The 19,991-nt window shown below is 39.6% G+C and overlaps 24 non-coding genes across 24 annotated transcripts; all 24 read right to left on the reverse strand.

Moving 5' to 3' along the window:
• Nucleotides 1-355: 355 nt before the first annotated feature.
• Nucleotides 356-438, reverse strand: Trnal-uaa (transfer RNA leucine (anticodon UAA)). The gene has a single exon. It is a non-coding gene; the product is annotated as a tRNA-Leu (tRNA).
• Nucleotides 439-807: 369 nt separating this feature from the next.
• Trnal-uaa (transfer RNA leucine (anticodon UAA)) lies at nt 808-890 on the reverse strand. Its single transcript has one exon. It is a non-coding gene; the product is annotated as a tRNA-Leu (tRNA).
• A 370-nt stretch (nt 891-1,260) lies between these two features.
• On the reverse strand, nt 1,261-1,343 carry Trnal-uaa (transfer RNA leucine (anticodon UAA)). The gene has a single exon. It is a non-coding gene; the product is annotated as a tRNA-Leu (tRNA).
• Nucleotides 1,344-2,167: 824 nt separating this feature from the next.
• On the reverse strand, nt 2,168-2,250 carry Trnal-uaa (transfer RNA leucine (anticodon UAA)). Its single transcript has one exon. It is a non-coding gene; the product is annotated as a tRNA-Leu (tRNA).
• A 369-nt stretch (nt 2,251-2,619) lies between these two features.
• Nucleotides 2,620-2,702, reverse strand: Trnal-uaa (transfer RNA leucine (anticodon UAA)). Its single transcript has one exon. It is a non-coding gene; the product is annotated as a tRNA-Leu (tRNA).
• A 1,268-nt stretch (nt 2,703-3,970) lies between these two features.
• Nucleotides 3,971-4,053, reverse strand: Trnal-uaa (transfer RNA leucine (anticodon UAA)). Its single transcript has one exon. It is a non-coding gene; the product is annotated as a tRNA-Leu (tRNA).
• Nucleotides 4,054-4,424: 371 nt separating this feature from the next.
• Nucleotides 4,425-4,507, reverse strand: Trnal-uaa (transfer RNA leucine (anticodon UAA)). The gene has a single exon. It is a non-coding gene; the product is annotated as a tRNA-Leu (tRNA).
• Nucleotides 4,508-4,877: 370 nt separating this feature from the next.
• Trnal-uaa (transfer RNA leucine (anticodon UAA)) lies at nt 4,878-4,960 on the reverse strand. The gene has a single exon. It is a non-coding gene; the product is annotated as a tRNA-Leu (tRNA).
• A 371-nt stretch (nt 4,961-5,331) lies between these two features.
• Trnal-uaa (transfer RNA leucine (anticodon UAA)) lies at nt 5,332-5,414 on the reverse strand. Its single transcript has one exon. It is a non-coding gene; the product is annotated as a tRNA-Leu (tRNA).
• An 823-nt stretch (nt 5,415-6,237) lies between these two features.
• Trnal-uaa (transfer RNA leucine (anticodon UAA)) lies at nt 6,238-6,320 on the reverse strand. The gene has a single exon. It is a non-coding gene; the product is annotated as a tRNA-Leu (tRNA).
• A 1,029-nt stretch (nt 6,321-7,349) lies between these two features.
• Trnal-uaa (transfer RNA leucine (anticodon UAA)) lies at nt 7,350-7,432 on the reverse strand. The gene has a single exon. It is a non-coding gene; the product is annotated as a tRNA-Leu (tRNA).
• A 798-nt stretch (nt 7,433-8,230) lies between these two features.
• Trnal-uaa (transfer RNA leucine (anticodon UAA)) lies at nt 8,231-8,313 on the reverse strand. Its single transcript has one exon. It is a non-coding gene; the product is annotated as a tRNA-Leu (tRNA).
• Nucleotides 8,314-8,682: 369 nt separating this feature from the next.
• On the reverse strand, nt 8,683-8,765 carry Trnal-uaa (transfer RNA leucine (anticodon UAA)). Its single transcript has one exon. It is a non-coding gene; the product is annotated as a tRNA-Leu (tRNA).
• A 370-nt stretch (nt 8,766-9,135) lies between these two features.
• On the reverse strand, nt 9,136-9,218 carry Trnal-uaa (transfer RNA leucine (anticodon UAA)). Its single transcript has one exon. It is a non-coding gene; the product is annotated as a tRNA-Leu (tRNA).
• An 823-nt stretch (nt 9,219-10,041) lies between these two features.
• Trnal-uaa (transfer RNA leucine (anticodon UAA)) lies at nt 10,042-10,124 on the reverse strand. Its single transcript has one exon. It is a non-coding gene; the product is annotated as a tRNA-Leu (tRNA).
• Nucleotides 10,125-11,370: 1,246 nt separating this feature from the next.
• Trnal-uaa (transfer RNA leucine (anticodon UAA)) lies at nt 11,371-11,453 on the reverse strand. The gene has a single exon. It is a non-coding gene; the product is annotated as a tRNA-Leu (tRNA).
• Nucleotides 11,454-11,823: 370 nt separating this feature from the next.
• Trnal-uaa (transfer RNA leucine (anticodon UAA)) lies at nt 11,824-11,906 on the reverse strand. The gene has a single exon. It is a non-coding gene; the product is annotated as a tRNA-Leu (tRNA).
• A 1,246-nt stretch (nt 11,907-13,152) lies between these two features.
• Nucleotides 13,153-13,235, reverse strand: Trnal-uaa (transfer RNA leucine (anticodon UAA)). Its single transcript has one exon. It is a non-coding gene; the product is annotated as a tRNA-Leu (tRNA).
• A 1,882-nt stretch (nt 13,236-15,117) lies between these two features.
• On the reverse strand, nt 15,118-15,200 carry Trnal-uaa (transfer RNA leucine (anticodon UAA)). The gene has a single exon. It is a non-coding gene; the product is annotated as a tRNA-Leu (tRNA).
• Nucleotides 15,201-16,448: 1,248 nt separating this feature from the next.
• Nucleotides 16,449-16,531, reverse strand: Trnal-uaa (transfer RNA leucine (anticodon UAA)). The gene has a single exon. It is a non-coding gene; the product is annotated as a tRNA-Leu (tRNA).
• A 1,135-nt stretch (nt 16,532-17,666) lies between these two features.
• On the reverse strand, nt 17,667-17,749 carry Trnal-uaa (transfer RNA leucine (anticodon UAA)). The gene has a single exon. It is a non-coding gene; the product is annotated as a tRNA-Leu (tRNA).
• Nucleotides 17,750-18,119: 370 nt separating this feature from the next.
• Trnal-uaa (transfer RNA leucine (anticodon UAA)) lies at nt 18,120-18,202 on the reverse strand. The gene has a single exon. It is a non-coding gene; the product is annotated as a tRNA-Leu (tRNA).
• A 371-nt stretch (nt 18,203-18,573) lies between these two features.
• Nucleotides 18,574-18,656, reverse strand: Trnal-uaa (transfer RNA leucine (anticodon UAA)). Its single transcript has one exon. It is a non-coding gene; the product is annotated as a tRNA-Leu (tRNA).
• Nucleotides 18,657-19,791: 1,135 nt separating this feature from the next.
• On the reverse strand, nt 19,792-19,874 carry Trnal-uaa (transfer RNA leucine (anticodon UAA)). Its single transcript has one exon. It is a non-coding gene; the product is annotated as a tRNA-Leu (tRNA).
• Between the last annotated feature and the right edge of the window lie 117 nt (nt 19,875-19,991).

The following is a 19,991-nucleotide window of genomic DNA, read 5'->3' on the forward strand; positions in this document are numbered from 1 at the left end:
ATATGGTTACTTGAATTTGGAAAGGGTACGGGAAATGAACCTTTGTATTCTAAATCGCCCAAGAGCATTACCATTTGACGACCTTCAGACTTTTCTATAATTTGCCGTTTTGTTAACTCAACAAAATGAAAGGAACTGCAAAATGGGATGGTAATATTTAGGATTTTGAGTTTGAAAGTTTCAGATATGGAAAGCATTATTGCGTATCGTGAAGTAACGGCTGGTAGAATTATTGGGGCTATTCTATTTTGCCCTGAGGGATAATTCAACACAACGTATCATGTTAACACCTTTCCACGGATAAAACTCTCCAAGCATCCCTCAATCTTCTTATCACACAGGTTAGCCTAGCTAATACCAGAGGTGGAGTTCGAACCCATGCGGACAATAGTCCATTGGAACTTAAGTCCAACGCCTTAACCACTCGGCCACCCTGGTTGAAATTTCAAGTTAATAAGGTTACTTAAACTTGGAAAAAGTACTGGCAATGAATCTTATTATTCTAATCGCGCAAGAGCATTACCATTTGACGAACTTCAGATTTTTTTATAATTTTCCATTTTGAAAGCTCAACAAAATGAATGGAACTGCAAAATGGGATGGTAATATTTGGAATTTTAAGTTTGAAAGTGTCAGATATGGAAGGCATTATTGCGTATCGTGAAGTAACGGCTGATAGAATTATTGGGGCTATTCTATTTTACCCTGTGGGATAATTCAACGCAACGTGTCATGTTAACACATTTCCACGGTTAAAACTCTCCAAGCATCCCTCAATCTTCTTATCACGCAGGTCAGCCTAGCTAATACCAGAGGTGGGGTTCGAACCCATGCGGACAATAGTCCATTGGAACTTAAGTCCAACGCCTTAACCACTCGGCCACCCTGGTTGAAATTTCAAGTTAATAAGGTTACTTGAACTTGGAAAAAGTACTGGCAATGAATCTTATTATTTTAAATCGCGCAAGAGCATTACCATTTGACGACCTTCAGACTTTTCTATAATTTGCCGTTTTGATAACTCAACAAAATGAATGGAACTGCAAAATGGGATTGTAATATTTGGGATTTTAAGTTTGAAAGAGTCAGATATGGAAGGCATTATTGCGTATCGAGAAGTAACGGCTGGTAGAATTATTGGGGCTATTCTATTTTACCCTGGGGGATAATTCAACACAACGTGTCATGTTAACACATTTCCACGGTTAAAACTCTACAAGCATCCCTCAATCTTCTTATCACACAGGTTAGCCTAGCTAATACCAGAGGTGGGGTTCGAACCCACGCGGACAATCGTCCATTGGAACTTAAGTCCAACGCCTTAACCACGCGGCCACCCTGGTTGAAATTTCAAGTTAATAAGGTTACTTGAACTTGGAAAAAGTACTGGCAATGAATCTTATTATTTTAAATCGCGCAAGAGCATTACCATTTGACGACCTTCAGACTTTTCAATAATTTGCCGTTTTGATAACTCAACAGATTGACTGGAACTGCAAAAAATTGTGGCAATATCTGTGATTTTGAGTTTGAAAGTTTGAGACATGGAAGGAATAATTGCGCATTGTGAAATAACGGCTGGTACAACTATTGCAGCTGTTCTACCTCTCCAAGTTCGATACTTCGCCACAACGTGTCATGGCAAACACATTTCCACGATTAAAACTCTACAAGCATCCCTCAATCTTCTTATCACACAGGTTAGCCTAGCTAATACCAGAGGTGGGGTTCGAACCAACGCGGACAATCGTCCATTGGAACTTAAGTCCAACGTCTTAACCACGCGGCCACCCTGGTTGAACATTCAGGTTAATAAGGTTACTTGAATTTGGAAAGGGTACGGGAAATGAACCTTGGTATTCTAAATCATCCAAGAGCATTACCATTTGACGACCTTCAGATTTTTCAATAATTTGCCCTTTTGATAACTCAACAAAATGAATGGAACTGCAAAATGGGATGGTAATATTTGGGATTTTAAGTTTGAAAGTGTCAGATATGGAAGGCATTATTGCGTATCGAGAAGTAACGGCTGGTAGAATTATTGGGGCTATTCTATTTTACCCTGTGGAATAATTCAACACAACGTGTCATGTTAACACATTTCCACGGTTAAAACTCTCCAAGCATCCCTCAATCTTCTTATCACACAGGTTAGCCTAGCTAATACCAGAGGTGGGGTTCGAACCCATGCGGACAATAGTCCATTGGAACTTAAGTCCAACGCCGTAACCACTCGGCCACCCTGGTTGAAATTTCAAGTTAATAAGGATACTTGAACTTGGAAAAGTACTGGCAATGAATCTTATTATTTTAAATCGCGCAAGAGCATTACTGTTTGACGACCTTCAGACTTTTCTATAATTTGCCGTTTTGATAACTCAACAGAATGAAAGGAACTGCAAAATGGGATTGTAATATTTAGGATTTTGAGTTTGAAAGTTTCAGATATGGAAGGCATTATTGCGTATCGTGAAGTAACGGCTGGTATAATTATTGGGGCTATTCTATTTTGCCCTGTTGGATAATTCAACACAACGTATCATGTTAACACATTTCCACGGTTAAAACTCGCCAAGCATCCCTCAATCTTCTTATCACACAGGTTAGCGTAGCTAATACCAGAGGTGGGGTTCGAACCCACGCGGACAATCGTCCATTGGAACTTAAGTCCAACGCCTTAACCACTCGGCCACCCTGGTTGAAATTTCAAGTTAATAAGGTTACTTGAACTTGGAAAAAGTACTGGCAATGAATCTTATAATTTTAAATCGCGCAAGAGCAATACCATTTGACGACCTTCAGACTTTTCAATAATTTGCCGTTTTGATAACTCAACAGATTGACTGGAACTGCAAAAAATTGTGGCAATATCTGTGATTTTGAGTTTGAAAGTTTGAGACATGGAAGGAATAATTGCGCATTGTGAATTAACGGCTGGTACAACTATTGCAGCTGTTCTACCTCTCCAACTTCGATACTTCGCCACAACGTGTCATGGCAAACACATTTCCACGATTAAAACTCTACAAGCATCCCTCAATCTTCTTATCACACAGGTTAGCCTAGCTAATACCAGAGGTGGGGTTCGAACCTTCGCGGACAATCGTCCATTGGAACTTAAGTCCAACGCCTTAACCACTCGGCCACCCTGGTTGAACATTCAGGTTAATAAGGTTACTTGAATTTGGAAAGGGTACGGGAAATGAACCTTGGTATTCCAAATCGCCCAAGAGCATTACCATTTGACGACCTTCAGATTTTTCAATAATTTGCCCTTTTGATAACTCAACAAAATGAATGGAACTGCAAAATGGGATGGTAATATTTGGGATTTTAAGTTTGAAAGTGTCAGATATGGAAGGCATTATTGCGTATCGAGAAGTAACGGCTGGTAGAATTATTGGGGCTATTCTATTTTACCCTGTGGGATACTTCAACACAACGTGTCATGTTAACACATTTCCACGGTTAAAACTCTCCAAGCATCCCTCAATCTTCTTATCACACAGGTTAGCCTAGCTAATACCAGAGGTGGGGTTCGAACCCATGCGGAAAATAGTCCATTGGAAGTTAAGTCCAACGCCGTAACCACTCGGCCACCCTGGTTGAAATTTCAAGTTAATAAGGTTACTTGAACTTGGAAAAGTACTGGCAATGAATCTTATTATTTTAAATCGCGCAAGAGCATTACCGTTTGACGACCTTCAGATTTTTTTATAATTTTCCATTTTGAAAGCTCAACAAAATGAATGGAGCTGTAAAAAAGGATGGTAATATTTGGGATTTGGAGTTTGAGATATGGAAGGCATTATTGCGCATCGTGAAGTAACGGCTGGTAGAACTATTGGGGCTATTCTTTTTCGCCCTGTGGGATAATTCAACACAACCTATCATGTTAACACATTTCTACGGTTAAAACTCGCCAAGCATCCCTCAATCTTCTTATCACACAGGTTAGCCTAGCTAATACCAGAGATGGGGTTTGAACCCATGCGGACAATAGTCCATTGGAACTTAAGTCCAACGCCTTAACCACTCGGCCACCCTGGTTGAAATTTCAAGTTAATAAGGTTACTTGAACTTGGAAAAAGTACTGGCAATGAATCTTGATATTTTAAATCGCGCAAGAGCATTACCATTTGACGACCTTCAGATTTTTCAATAATTTGCCGTTTTGATAACTCAACAGATTGACTGGAACTGCAAAAAATTATGGCAATATCTGTGATTTTGAGTTTGAAAGTTTGAGACATGGAAGGAATAATTGCGCATTGTGTAATAACGGCTGGTACAACTATTGCAGCTGTTCTACCTCTCCAAGTTCGATATTTCGCCACAACGTGTCATGGCAAACACATTTCCACGATTAAAACTCTACAAGCATCCCTCAATCTTCTTATCACACAGGTTAGCCTAGCTAATACCAGAGGTGGGGTTCGAACACACGCGGACAATCGTCCATTGGAACTTAAGTCCAACGCCTTAACCACTCGGCCACCCTGGTTGAACATTCAGGTTAATAAGGTTACTTGAATTTGGAAAGGGTACGGGAAATGAACCTTGGTATTCTAAATCGCCCAAGAGCATTACCATTTGACAACCTTCAGAGTTTGCAATAATTTGCCGCTTTGATAACTCAACAAAATGAATGGAACCGCAAGATGGGGTGGTAATATCTGGGATTTTGAGCTTGAAAGTTTGAGATATGGAAGGCATAATTGCGCATCGTGAAATAACGGCTTGTAGAATTATTGGTGCTATTCCATTTCGCCATGTGCGATATTTCACCACAAGGTATCATGTTAACGCATTTCCACGGTTAAAACTCTCAAAGCGTCCCTCAATCTTCTTATCACACAGGTTAGCCTAGCTAATACCAGAGGTGGGGTTCGAACCCACGCGGACAATCGTCCATTGGAACTTAAGTCCAACGCCTTAACCACTCGGCCACCCTGGTTGAAATTTCAGGTTAATAAGGTTACTTGATCTTGAAAAAAGTACTGGGAATGAACCTTAGTATTTTAAATCGCGCAAGAGCATTAACATCTGTCGATCTTCTTATTTCTTTAATAATTTGCCGTTTTGATAATTCAACAAATTGACTGGAACTGCAAAAAGGGATGGTAATATTTGGGATTTTGAGTTTGAAAATTTGAGAAATGGAAGGAATAATTGCGCATTGTGAAATAACGGCTGGTACAACTATTGCAGTTGTTCTATTTCTCCAGGTTCGATACTTCGCCAGAACGTGTCATGGCAAACACATTTCCACGTTTAAATTCTCCAAGCATCCTTCAATAATCTTATCACCGAGATAAACCTAGCTAATACCAGAGGTGGGGTTCGAACCCACGCGGACAATCGACCATTGGAACTTAAGTCCAACGCCTTAACCACTCGGCCACGCTGGTTGAATTTTCAGGTTACCAAGGTTACTTGAACTTGGAAAACGTACTGGCAATAAACCTTAGTATTCGAAATCGCGCAAGAGCACTACCGTTTGACGACCTTCAGATTTTTCAATAATTTACCCATTTGATAACGCAACAAAATGAATGGAACTGCAAAATGGGATGGTAATATTTGGGATTATAGGTTTGAAAGTGTCAGATATGGAAGGCTTTATTGCGTATCGTGAAGTAATGGCTGGTAGAATTATTGGGGCTATTCTATTTCGCCCTGTGGGATAATTCAACACAACGTGTCATGTTAACACATTTCCACGGTTAAATCTCTCCAAGCATCCCTCAATATTCTTATCACACAGGTTAGCCTAGCTAATACCAGAGATGGGGTTCGAACCATGCGGACAATAGTCCATTGAAACTTAAGTCCAACGCCTTAACCACTCGGCCACCCTGGTTGAAATTTAAAGTTAATAAGGTTACTTGATCTTGGAAAAAGTACTGGCAATGAATCTTATTATTTTAAATCGCGCAAGAGCATTAACATCTGTCGATCTTCAGAGTTTTCAATAATTTGCCGCTTTGATAACCCAACAGATTGACTGGAACTGCAAAAAAGTATGGTAATATCTGTGATTTTGAGTTTGAAAGTTTGCGACATAGAAGGAATAATTGCGCATTGTGAAATAACGGCTGGTACAACAATTGCAGTTGTTCTACCTCTCCAAGTTCGATACTTCGCCACAACGTGTCATAACAAACACATTTCCACGATTAAAACTCTACAAGCATCCCTCAATCTTCCTATCACACAGGTTAGCATAGCTAATACCAGAGGTGGGGTTCGAACACACGCGGACAATCGTCCATTGGAACTTAAGTCCAACGCCTTAACCACTCGGCCACCCTGGTTGAACATTCAGGTTAATAAGGTTACTTGAATTTGGAAAGGGTACGGGAAATGAACCTTGGTATTCTAAATCGCCCAAGAGCATTACCATTTGACGACCGTCAGAGTTTTCAATAATTTGCCGTTTTGATAACTCAACAAAATGAATGGAACTGCAAGATGGGATGGTAATATCTGGAATTTTGAGCTTGACAGTTTGGGATATGGAAGGCATAATTGCGCATCGTGAAAAAACGGCTTGTAGAATTATTGGTGCTATTCCATTTCGCCATGTGCGATATTTCACCACAAGGTATCATGTTAAGGCATTTCCACGGTTAAAACTCTCCAAGCGTCCCTCAATCTTCTTATCACACAGGTTAGCCTAGCTAATACCAGAGGTGGGGTTCGAACCCACGCAGACAATCGTCCACTGGAACTTAAGTCCAACGCCTTAACCACTCGGCCAACCTGGTTAAAATTTCAGGTTAATAAGGTTACTTGATCTTGGAAAACAAGGTATCATGTTAACACATTTCCACGGTTAAAACTCTCCAAGCATCCCTCAATCTCCTTATCACACAGGTTAGCCTAGCTAATACCAGAAGTGGGGTTCGAATCCATGCGGACAATAGTCCATTGGAACTTAAGTCCAACGGCTTAACCACTCGGCCACCCTGGTTGAAATTTTAAGTTAATAAAGTTACTTGAACTTGGAAAAAGTACTGGCAATGAATCTTATTATTTTAAATCGCGCAAGAGCATTACCATTTGACGACCTTCAGATTTTTGAATAATTTGCCCTTTTGATAACTCAACAAAATGAAAGGAACTGCAAAATGGAATGGTAATATGTGGGATTTTCAGTTTGAAAGTTTCAGATATGGAAGGCATTATTGCGTATGGTGAAGTAACGGCTGGTAGAATTATTGGGGCTATTGTATTTTGCCCTGTTGGATAATTCAACACAACGTATCATGTTAACACATTTCCACGGTTAAAACTCGCCAAGCATCCCTCAATCTTCTTATCACACAGGTTAGCCTAGCTAATACCAGAGATGGGGTTCGAACCCATGCTGACAATAGTCCTTTGGAACTTAAGTCCAACGCCTTAACCACTCGGCCACTCTGGTTGAAAGTTCAAGTTAATAAGGTTACTTGAACTTGGAAAAAGTACTGGCAATGAATCTTATTATTTTAAATCGCGGAAGAGCGTAACCATTTGACGACCTTCAGATTTTTTAATAATTTTCCATTTTGAAAGCTGAACAAAATGAATGGAGCTGTAAAAAGGATGGTAATATTTGGGATTTGGAGTTTGAATGTTTGAGATATGGAAGGCATTAATGCACATCGTGAAGTAACAGCTGGTAGAACTATTGGGGCTATTCTATTTCGCCCTGTGGGATAATTCAACACAACGTTAAAACTCTCCAAGCATCCCTCAATCTTCTTATCACACAGGTTAGCCTAGCTAATACCAGAAGTGGGGTTCGAATCCATGCGGACAATAGTCCATTGGAACTTAAGTCCAACGGCTTAACCACTCGGCCACCCTGGTTGAAATTTTAAGTTAATAAAGTTACTTGAACTTGGAAAAAGTACTGGCAATGAATCTTATTATTTTAAATCGCGCAAGAGCATTACCATTTGACGACCTTCAGATTTTTGAATAATTTGCCCTTTTGATAACTCAACAAAATGAAAGGAACTGCAAAATGGAATGGTAATATGTGGGATTTTCAGTTTGAAAGTTTCAGATATGGAAGGCATTATTGCGTATGGTGAAGTAACGGCTGGTAGAATTATTGGGGCTATTGTATTTTGCCCTGTTGGATAATTCAACACAACGTATCATGTTAACACATTTCCACGGTTAAAACTCGCCAAGCATCCCTCAATCTTCTTATCACACAGGTTAGCCTAGCTAATACCAGAGATGGGGTTCGAACCCATGCTGACAATAGTCCTTTGGAACTTAAGTCCAACGTCTTAACCACTCGGCCACTCTGGTTGAAAGTTCAAGTTAATAAGGTTACTTGAACTTGGAAAAAGTACTGGCAATGAATCTTATTATTTTAAATCGCGGAAGAGCGTAACCATTTGACGACCTTCAGATTTTTTAATAATTTTCCATTTTGAAAGCTGAACAAAATGAATGGAGCTGTAAAAAGGATGGTAATATTTGGGATTTGGAGTTTGAATGTTTGAGATATGGAAGGCATTAATGCACATCGTGAAGTAACGGCTGGTAGAACTATTGGGGCTATTCTATTTCGCCCTGTGGGATAATTCAACACAACGTATCATGTTAACACATTTCTACTGTTAAAACTCTCCAAGCATCCCTCAATCTTCTTATCACACAGGTTAGCCTAGCTAATACCAGAGGTGGGGTTCGAACCCATGCGGACAATAGTCCCTTGAAACTTAAGTCCAACGCCTTAACCACTCGGCCACCCTAGTTGAAATTTCAAGTTAGTAAGGTTACTTGAACTTGGAAAAAGTACTGGCAATGAATCTTATTATTTTAAATCGCGCAAGAGCATTACCATTTGACGACCTTCAGATTTTTGAATAATTTGCCCTTTTGATAACTCAACAAAATGAATGGAACTGCAAAATGGAATGGTAATATTTGGGATTTCGAGTTTGAAAGTTTCAGATATGGAAGGCATTATTGCGTATCGTGAAGTAACGGCTGGTAGAATTATTGGGGCTATTGTATTTTGCCCTGTTGGATAATTCAACACAACGTATCATGTTAACACATTTCCACGGTTAAAACTCTCCAAGCAACCCTCAATCTTCTTATCAAACAGGTTAGCCTAGCTAATACCAGAGGTGGGGTTCGAACCCATGCGGACAATAGTCCATTGGAACTTAAGTCCAACGACTTAACCACTCGGCCACCCTGGTTGAAATTTCAAGTTAATAAGGTTACTTGAACTTGGAAAAAGTACTGGCAATGAATCTTATTATTGCAAATCGCGCAAGAGCATTACCATTTGACGACCTTCAGACTTTTCAATAATTTGCCGTTTTGATAACTCAACAGATTGACTGGAATTGCAAACAAGTATAGTAATATCTGTGATTTTGAGTTTGAAAGTTTGAGACATGGAAGGAATAATTGCGTATTGTGAAATAACGGCTGGTACAACTATTGCAGCTGTTCTACCTCTCCAAGTTCGATACTTCGCCACAACGTATCATGTTAACGCATTTCCACGGTTAAAACTCCACAAGCATCCCTCAATCTTCTTATCACACAGGTTAGCCTAGCTAATACCAGAGGTGGGGTTCGAACACACGCGACCAATCGTCCATTGGAACTTAAGTCCAACGCCTTGACGACTCGGCCCCCCTGGTTGAAATTTCAGGATAATAAGGTTATTTGAACTTGGAAAAAGTACTGGCAATCAACCTTAGTATTTTAAATCGCGCAAGAGCATTACCATTTGACGACCTTCAGATTTTTGAATAATTTGCCCTTTTCATAACTCAACAAAATGAATGGAACTGCAAAATGGAATGGTAATATTTGGGATTTCGAGTTTGAAAGTTTCAGATATGGAAGGCATTATTGCGTATCGTGAAGTAACGGCTGGTAGAATTATTGGGGCTATTGTATTTTGCCCTGTTGGATAATTCAACACAACGTATCATGTTAACACATTTCCACGGTTAAAACTCGCGAAGCATCCCTCAATCTTCTTATCACACAGGTTAGCCTAGCTAATACCAGAGATGGGGTTCGAACCCATGCGGACAATAGTCCTTTGGAACTTAAGTCCAACGCCTTAACCACTCGGCCACCCTGGTTGAAATTTCAAGTTAATAAGGTTACTTGAACTTGGAAAAAGTACTGGCAATGAATCTTATTATTTTAAATCGCGCAAGAGCATTACCATTTAACGACCTTCAGACTTTTCAATAATTTGCCGTTTTGATAACTCAACAGATTGACTGGAACTGCAAAAAATTGTGGCAATATCTGTGATTTTGAGTTTGAAAGTTTGAGACATGGAAGGAATAATTGCGCATTGTGAAATAACGGCTGGTACAACTATTGCAGCTGTTCTACCTGTCCAAGTTCGATACTTCGCCACAACGTATCATGTTAACACATTTCCACGGTTAAAACTCCACAAGCATCCCTCAATCTTCTTATCACACAGGTTAGCCTAGCTAATACCAGAGGTGGGGTTCGAACCCACGCGACCAATCGTCCATTGGAACTTAAGTCCAACGCCTTAACCACTCGGCCATCGTGGTTGAACATTCAGGTTAATAAGGTTACTTAAACTTGGAAAAAGTACTGGCAATGAATCTTAGTATTCTAAATCGTGTAAGAGCATTGACATCTGTCGACTTTCTTATCTCTTTATTAATTTGCTGCTTTCATAATTCAACAAATTGGGACTTTGAATTTGAAATTTTGAGATACGGAAGGAATAATTGCGCATCGTGAAATAACGGTTTGTAGAATTATTGGTGTTTTTCCATTTTCGCCATGTGCGATATTTCGCCACAACGTATCGTGTTAACACATTCCCACGGTTAAAAATCTCCAAGCATCCCTCAATCTTCTTACCAGAAAGGTTAGCCTAGCTAATACCAGAGGTTGGGTTCAAACCCACGCGGACAATCGTCCATTGGAACTTAAGTCCAACGCCTTGACGACTCGCCCCCCCTGGTTGAAATTTCAGGTTAATAAGGTTACTTGAACTTGGAAAAAGTACTGGCAATGAATCTTATTATTTTAAATCGCGCAAGAGCATTACCATTTAACGACCTTCAGACTTTTCAATAATTTGCCGTTTTGATAACTCAACAGATTGACTGGAACTGCAAAAAATTGTGGCAATATCTGTGATTTTGAGTTTGAAAGTTTGAGACATGGAAGGAATAATTGCGCATTGTGAAGTAACGGCTGGAAGAATTATTGGGGCTATTCTATTTCGCCCTGTGGGATAATTCAACACAACGTATCATGTTACCACATTTCTACTCTTAAAACTCTCCAAGCATCCCTCAATCTTCTTATCACACAGGTTAGCCTAGCTAATACCAGAGGTGGGGTTCGAACCCATGCGGACAATAGTCCCTTGAAACTTAAGTCCAACGCCTTAACCACTCGGCCACCCTGGTTGAAATTGCAAGTTAGTAAGGTTACTTGAACTTGGAAAAAGTACTGGCAATGAATCTTATTATTTTAAATCGCGCAAGAGCATTACCATTTGACGATCTTCAGATTTTTGAATAATTTGCCCTTTTGATAACTCGACAAAATGAATGGAACTGCAAAAGGGGATGGTAATATTTGGTATTTTGAGTTTGAATGTTTCAGATATGGAAGGCATTATTGCGTATCGTGAAGTAACGGCTGGTAGAATTATTGGGGCTATTATATTTTGCCCTGTGGGATAATTCAACACAACGTGTCATGTTAACACATTTCCACGGTTAAAACTCTCCAAGCAACACTCAATCTTTTTATCGCATAGGTTAGCCTAGCTAATACCAGAGGTGGGGTTCGAACCCATGCGGACAATAGTCCATTGGAACTTAAGTCCAACGACTTAACCACTCGGCCACCCTGGTTGAAATTTCAAGTTAATAAGGTTACTTGAACTTGGAAAAAGTACTGGCAATGAATCTTATTATTTCAAATCGCGCAAGAGCATTACCATTTGACGACCTTCAGACTTTTCAATAACTTGCCGTTTTGATAACTCAACAGATTGACTGGAATTGCAAACAAGTATAGTAATATCTGTGATTTTGAGTTTGAAAGTTTGAGACATGGAAGGACTAATTGCGTATTGTGAAATAACGGCTGGTACAACTATTGCAGCTGTTCTACCTGTCCAAGTTCGATACTTCGCCACAACGTATCATGTTAACACATTTCCACGGTTAAAACTCCACAAGCATCCCTCAATCTTCTTATCACACAGGTTAGCCTAGCTAATACCAGAGGTGGGGTTCGAACCCACGCGACCAATCGTCCATTGGAACTTAAGTCCAACGCCTTAACCACTCGGCCATCGTGGTTGAACATTCAGGTTAATAAGGTTACTTAAACTTGGAAAAAGTACTGGCAATGAATCTTAGTATTCTAAATCGTGTAAGAGCATTGACATCTGTCGACTTTCTTATCTCTTTATTAATTTGCTGCTTTCATAATTCAACAAATTGGGACTTTGAATTTGAAATTTTGAGATACGGAAGGAATAATTGCGCATCGTGAAATAACGGTTTGTAGAATTATTGGTGTTTTTCCATTTTCGCCATGTGCGATATTTCGCCACAACGTATCGTGTTAACACATTCCCACGGTTAAAAATCTCCAAGCATCCCTCAATCTTCTTACCAGAAAGGTTAGCCTAGCTAATACCAGAGGTTGGGTTCAAACCCACGCGGACAATCGTCCATTGGAACTTAAGTCCAACGCCTTGACGACTCGCCCCCCCTGGTTGAAATTTCAGGTTAATAAGGTTATTTGAACTTGGAAAAAGTACTGGCAATCAACCTTAGTATTTTAAATCGCGCAAGAGCATTACCATTTGACGACCTTCAGATTTTTGAATAATTTGCCGTTTTGATAATTCAACAAATTGACTGGAACTGCAAGAAAGTATGGTAATATTTGGGATTTTGAGTTTGAAAATTTGAGATATGGAAGGCATGATAGCGCATTGTGAAATAACGGCGGGTACAACTGTTGCAGCTGTTCTATTTCTCCAGGTTCGATACTTCGCCAGAACGTGTCATGGCAAACACATTTCCACGTTTAAATTCTGCAAGCATCCTTCAATCATCTTATCACCAAGATAAACCTAGCGAATACCAGAGATGGGGTTCGAACCCACGCGGACAATCGTCCATTGGAACTTAAGTCCAACGCCTTAACCACTCGGCCACCCTGGTTGAAATTTCAGGTTACCAATGTTACTTGAACTTGGAAAACGTACTAGCAATGAACCTTAGTATTCTAAATCGCGCAAGAGCACTACCATTTGACGACCTTCAGATTTTTCAATAATTTGCCCTTTTGATAACTCAAAAAAATGAATGGAACTGCAAAATGGGATGGTAATATTTGGGAATTTGAGTTTGAAAGTTTCAGATATGGAAGGAATAATTGCGCATTGTGAAATAACCGCTGGTACAACTATTGCAGCTGTTCTACCTCTCCAAGTTCGATACTTCGCCACAACGTGTCATGGCAATAAGAAAGTCGACAGATGTCAATGCTCTTACTCGATTTAGAATACTAAGATTCATTGGCAGCAGTTTCTCCAAGTTTAAGTAACCTTATTAACCTGATTATTCAACCAGGGTGGCCGAGTGGATAAGGTGTTGGACTTAAGTTCCAATGGACGCTTGTCCGAGTGGGTTCGAACACCACCTCTGTTATTAGCTAGGTTAACGTTTTTGATAAGATGATTGAAGGATGCTTGGAGAATTTAAACCTGGAAGTGTGTTTGCCATGACTCGTTCTGGCATAGTATCGAACTTGGAGAGTAGAATAGCTGCAATAGTTGTACCGGCCGTTCTTTCACAATGCGCAATCATTCCTTCCATATCTCAAATTTTCAAATTCAAAATCCTAAGTATTACCATTCTTTTTTGCAGTTTCAGTCAATTTGTTGAATTATCAAAACGGCAAATTATTTAAGAAATAAGAAGATCGACAGATGTTAATGCTCTTACACGATTTAGAATATTAAGGCTCATTGCCAGTACTTGCGCATCGTGAAATAACGGTTTGTAGAATTATTGGTGTTTTTCCATTTTCGCCATGTGCGATATTTCACCACAACGTATCGTGTTAACACATTCCCACGGTTAAAACTCTACAAGCATCCCTCAATCTTCTTATCACACAGGTTAGCCTAGCTAATACCAGAGGTTGGGTTCAAACCCACGCGGACAATCGTCCATTGGAACTTAAGTCCAACGCCTTAACCACTCGGCCACACTGGTTGAACATTCAGGTTAATAAGGTTACTTGAATTTGGAAAGGGTACGGGAAATGAACCTTAGTATTCTAAATCGCCCAAGAGCATTACCATTTGACGAACTTCAGATTTTTTAATAATTTTCCATTTTGATAGCTCAACAAAATGAATGGAGCTGCAAAAAAAGGTGGTAATATTTGGGATTTGGAGTTTGATTGTTTGAGATATGGAAGGCATTATTGCGCATCGTGAAGTAACGGCTGGTAGAACTATTGGGGCTATTTTATTTTGCCATGTGGGATAATTCAACACAACGTGTCATGTTAACGCATTTCCACGGCAAAACCCTCCAAGCATCCCTCAATCTTCTTATCACACAGGTTAGCCTAGCTAATACCAGAGGTGGGGTTCGAACCCACGCGGACAATCGTCCATTGGAACTTAAATCCAACGCCTTAACGACTCGGCCCCCCTGGTTGAAATTTCAGGTTAATAAGGTTATTTTACCTTGGAAAAAGTACTGGCAATGAACCTTAGTATTTTAAATCGTGCAAGAGCATTAACATTTGACGATCTTCTTATTTCTTTGATAATTTGCCGTTTTGATAATTCAACAAATTGACTGGAACTGCAAAAAGTTATGGTAATATTAGGGATTGTGAGTTTGAAATTTTGAGATATGGAAGGAATAATTGCGCATTGAGAAATATCGGCTGGTACAACTATTGCAGCTATTATATTTCTCCAGATTTGATACTTCGCCACAAGGTGTCATGGCAAACACATTTCCACGTTTAAATTCTCCAAGCATCCTTCAATCATCTTATCACCCAGATTAACCTATCTAATACCAGAGGTGGGGTTCGAACCCATGCGGACAATAGTCCATTGGAACTTAAGTCCAACGCCTTAACCACTCGGCCACCTTGGTTGAAACTTCAGGTTACAAAGGTTACTTGAACTTGGAGAAAGTACTGGCAATGAGCCTTAACATTCTAAATCGTGTAAGAGCATCAACATCTGTCGATCTTCTTCTTTCTTAAATAATTTGCCGTTATGATAATTCAACAAATTGACTGGAACTGCAAAAAATTATGGTAATACTTGGGATTTTGATTTTGAATATTTGAGATATGGAAGGAATAATTGCGCATTGTGAAAGAACGGCTGGTACAACTATTGCAGCTATTCTACCTCTCCAAGTTCGATACTTTGCCACAACGAGTCACGGTAAACACACTTCCACGTTTAAATTCTCCAAGCATCCTTCAATCATCTTATCAAAAGCGTTAACCAAGCTAATAACAGAGGTGGTGTTCTAACCCACTCGGACAAGCGTCCATTGGAACTTAAGTCCAACACCTTATCCACTCGGCCACCCTCGTTGAATATTCAGGTTAATAAGGTTTCTTAAACTTGGAAAAAGTACTGGCAATGAAGCTTAGTATTCTAAACCGTGTAAGAGCATTGACATCTGTCGACTTTCTTATCTCTTTAATAATTTGCCGCTTTCATAATTCAACAAATTGGGACTTTGAATTTGAAATTTTGAGATACGGAAGGAATAATTGCGCATCGTGAAATAACGGTTTGTTGAATTATTGGTGTTTTTCCATTTTCGCTATGTGCGATATTTCACCATAACGTATCGTGTTAACACATTTCCACGGTTAAAGCTCTCCAAGCATCCCTCAGTCTTCTTATCAGACAGGTTAGACTAGCTAATACCAGAGGTTAGGTTCAAACCCACGCGGACAATCGTCCATTGGAACTTAAGTCCAACGCCTTAACGACTCGGCCCCCCTGGTTGAAATTTCAGGTTAATAAGGTTATTTGAACTTAGAAAAAGTACTGGCAATGAACCTTAGTATTTCAAATAGCGCAAGAGCATTAACATTTGACGATCTTCTTATTTCTTTAATAATTTGCCGTTTTGATAATTCAACAAATTGATTGGAACTGCAAAAAGTTATGGTAATATTTGGGATTGTGAGTTTGAAATTTTGAGATATGGAAGGAATAATTGCGCATTGAGAAATATCGGCTGGTACAACTATTGCAGCTATTATATTTCTCCAGATTTGATACTTCGCCACAAGGTGTCATGGCAAACACATTTCCACGTTTAAATTCTCCAAGCATCCTTCAATCATCTTATCACCCAGATTAACCTATCTAATACCAGAGGTGGGGTTCGAACCCATGCGGACAATAGTCCATTGGAACTTAAGTCCAACGCCCTAACCACTCGGCCACCCTGGTTGAAACTTCAGGTTACCAAGGTTACTTGAACTTGGAGAAAGTACTGGCAATGAGCCTTAACATTCTAAATCGTGTAAGAGCATCAACATCTGTCGATATTCTTATTTCTTAAATAATTTGCCGTTTTGATAATTCAACAAATTGACTGGAACTGCAAAAAAGTATGGTAATACTTGGGATTTTGAGTTTGAAAATTTGAGATATGGAAGGAGTAATTGCGCATTGTGAAAGAACGGCTGGTACAACTATTGCAGCTATTCTACCTCTCCAAGTTCGATACTTTGCCACAACGAGTCATGGTAAACACACTTCCACGTTTAAATTCTCCAAGCATCCTTCAATCATCTTATGAAAAACGTTAATCTAGCTAATAACAGAGGTGGTGTTCGAACCCACTCGGACAAGCGTCTAATGGAAGTTTAGTCCAACACCTTATCCACTCGGCCACCCTGGTTGAATATTCAGGTTAATAAGGTTACTTGATCTCGGAAAAAGTACTGGGAATGAACCTTAGTATTTTAAATCGTGCAAAAGCATTAACATCTGTCGATCTTCTTATTTCTTTAATACTTTGCCGTTTTGATAATTCAACAAATTGACTGGAACTGCAAAAAAGTATGGTAATATTTGGGATTTTGGGTTTGAAAATTTGAGATATGGAAGGAATAATTGCGCATTGTGAAATAACGGCTGGTACAACTATTGCAGCTGTTCTATTTCTCCAGGTTCGATACTTCGCCAGAACGTGTCATGGCAAACACATTTCCACGTTTAAATTCTCCAAGCATCCTTCAATCATCTTATCACCCAGATAAACCTAGCTAATACCGGAATTGCGCAAGAGCATTACCATTTGACGACCTTCATACTTTCTAATTATTTGCCGTTTTGATAACTCAACAGATTGACTGGAACTGCAAACAAGTATGGTAATATCTGTGATTTTGAGTTTGAAAATTTGAGACATGGAAGGAATAATTGCGCATTGTAAAATAACGGCTGGTACAACTATTGCAGCTGTTCTACCTCTCCAAGTTCGATACTTCGCCACAACGTGTCATGGCAAACACATTTCCACGAATAAAACTCTACAAGCATACCTCAATCTTCTTATCACACAGGTTAGCCTAGCTAATACCAGAGGTGGGGTTCGAACCCACGCGGACAATCGTCCATTGGAACTTAAGTCCAACGCCTTAACCACTCGGACACCCTGGTTGAAATTTCAGGTTACCAAGGTTGCTTGAACTTGGAAAACGTACTGGCAATGAACCACAGTATTTTAAATCGCACAAGAGCACTACCATTTGACGACCTTCAGATTTTTCAATAATTTGCCCTTTTGATAACTCAACAAAATGAATGGAACTGCAAAATGGGATGGTAATATTTAGGATTTTGAGTTTGAAAGTTTCAGATATGGAAGGCATTATTGCGTATCGTGAAGTAACTGCTGGTAGAATTATTGGGGCTATTCTATTTTGCCCTGTGGGATAATTCATAACAACGTATCATGTTAACACATTTCCACGGTTAAAACTCTCCAAGCATCCCTCAATCTTCTTATCACACAGGTTAGCCTAGCTAATACCAGAGGTGGGGTTCGAACCCACGCGGACAATCGTCTATTGGAACTTAAGTCCAACGCCTTAACCACTCGGCCACCCTGGTTGAAATTTCAGGTTACCAAGGTAGCTTGAACTTGGAAAACGTACTGGCAATGAACCTCAGTATTCTAAATCGCGCAAGAGCACTACCATTTGACGACCTTCAGATTTTTCAATAATTTGCCCTTTTGATAACTCAACAAAATGAATGGAACTGCAAAATGGGATGGTAATATTAAGGATTTTTGAGTTTGAAAGTTTCAGATATGGAAAACATTATTGCGTATCGTGAAGTAACGGCTGGTAGAATTATTGGGGCTATTCTATTTTGCCCTGTGGGATAATTCATCACAACGTATCATGTTAACACATTTCCACGGTTAAAACTCTCCAAGCATCCCTCAATCTTCTTATCACACAGGTTAGCCTAGCTAATACCAGAGGTGGGGTTCGAACCCACGCGGACAATAGTCCATTGGAACTTAAGTCCAACGCCCTAACCACTCGGCCACCCTGGTTGAAACTTCAGGTTACCAAGGTTACTTGAACTTGGAGAAAGTACTGGCAATGAGCCTTAACATTCTAAATCGTGTAAGAGCATCAACATCTGTCGATATTCTTATTTCTTAAATAATTTGCCGTTTTGATAATTCAACAAATTGACTGGAACTGCAAAAAAGTATGGTAATACTTAGGATTTTGAGTTTGAAAATTTGAGATATGGAAGGAATAATTGCGCATTGTGAAAGAACGGCTGGTACAACTATTGCAGCTATTCTACCTCTCCAAGTTCGATACTTTGCCACAACGAGTCATGGTAAACACACTTCCACGTTTAAATTCTCCAAGCATCCTTCAATCATCTTATGAAAAACGTTAATCTAGCTAATAACAGAGGTGGTGTTCGAACCCACTCGGACAAGCGTCTAATGGAAGTTAAGTCCAACACCTTATCCACTCGGCCACCCTGGTTGAATATTCAGGTTAATAAGGTTACTTGATCTCGGAAAAAGTACTGGGAATGAACCTTAGTATTTTAAATCGTGCAAAAGCATTAACATCTGTCGATCTTCTTATTTCTTTAATAATTTGCCGTTTTGATAATTCAACAAATTGACTGGAACTGCAAAAAAGTATGGTAATATTTGGGATTTTGGGTTTGAAAATTTGAGATATGGAAGGAATAATTGCGCATTGTGAAATAACGGCTGGTACAACTATTGCAGCTGTTCTATTTCTCCAGGTTCGATACTTCGCCAGAACGTGTCATGGCAAACACATTTCCACGTTTAAATTCTCCAAGCATCCTTCAATCATCTTATCACCCAGATAAACCTAGCTAATACCGGAATTGCGCAAGAGCATTAACATTTGACAACCTTCATACTTTTTAATTATTTGCCGTTTTGATAACTCAACAGATTGACTGGAACTGCAAACAAGTATGGTAATATCTGTGATTTTGAGTTTGAAAATTTGAGACATGGAAGGAATAATTGCGCATTGTAAAATAACGGCTGGTACAACTATTGCAGCTGTTCTACCTCTCCAAGTTCGATACTTCGCCACAACGTGTCATGGCAAACACATTTCCACGAATAAAACTCTACAAGCATCCCTCAATCTTCTTATCACACAGGTTAGCCTAGCTAATACCAGAGGTGGGGTTCGAACCCACGCGGACAATCGTCCATTGGAACTTAAGTCCAACGCCTTAACCACTCGGACACCCTGGTTGAAATTTCAGGTTACCAAGGTTGCTTGAACTTGGAAAACGTACTGGCAATGAACCACAGTATTCTAAATCGCGCAAGAGCACTACCATTTGACGACCTTCAGATTTTTCAATAATT

This window comes from Hydractinia symbiolongicarpus, chromosome 2 (assembly GCF_029227915.1).
Source record: "Hydractinia symbiolongicarpus strain clone_291-10 chromosome 2, HSymV2.1, whole genome shotgun sequence".
NCBI classification, from domain to species: Eukaryota; Metazoa; Cnidaria; class Hydrozoa; order Anthoathecata; family Hydractiniidae; genus Hydractinia; species Hydractinia symbiolongicarpus.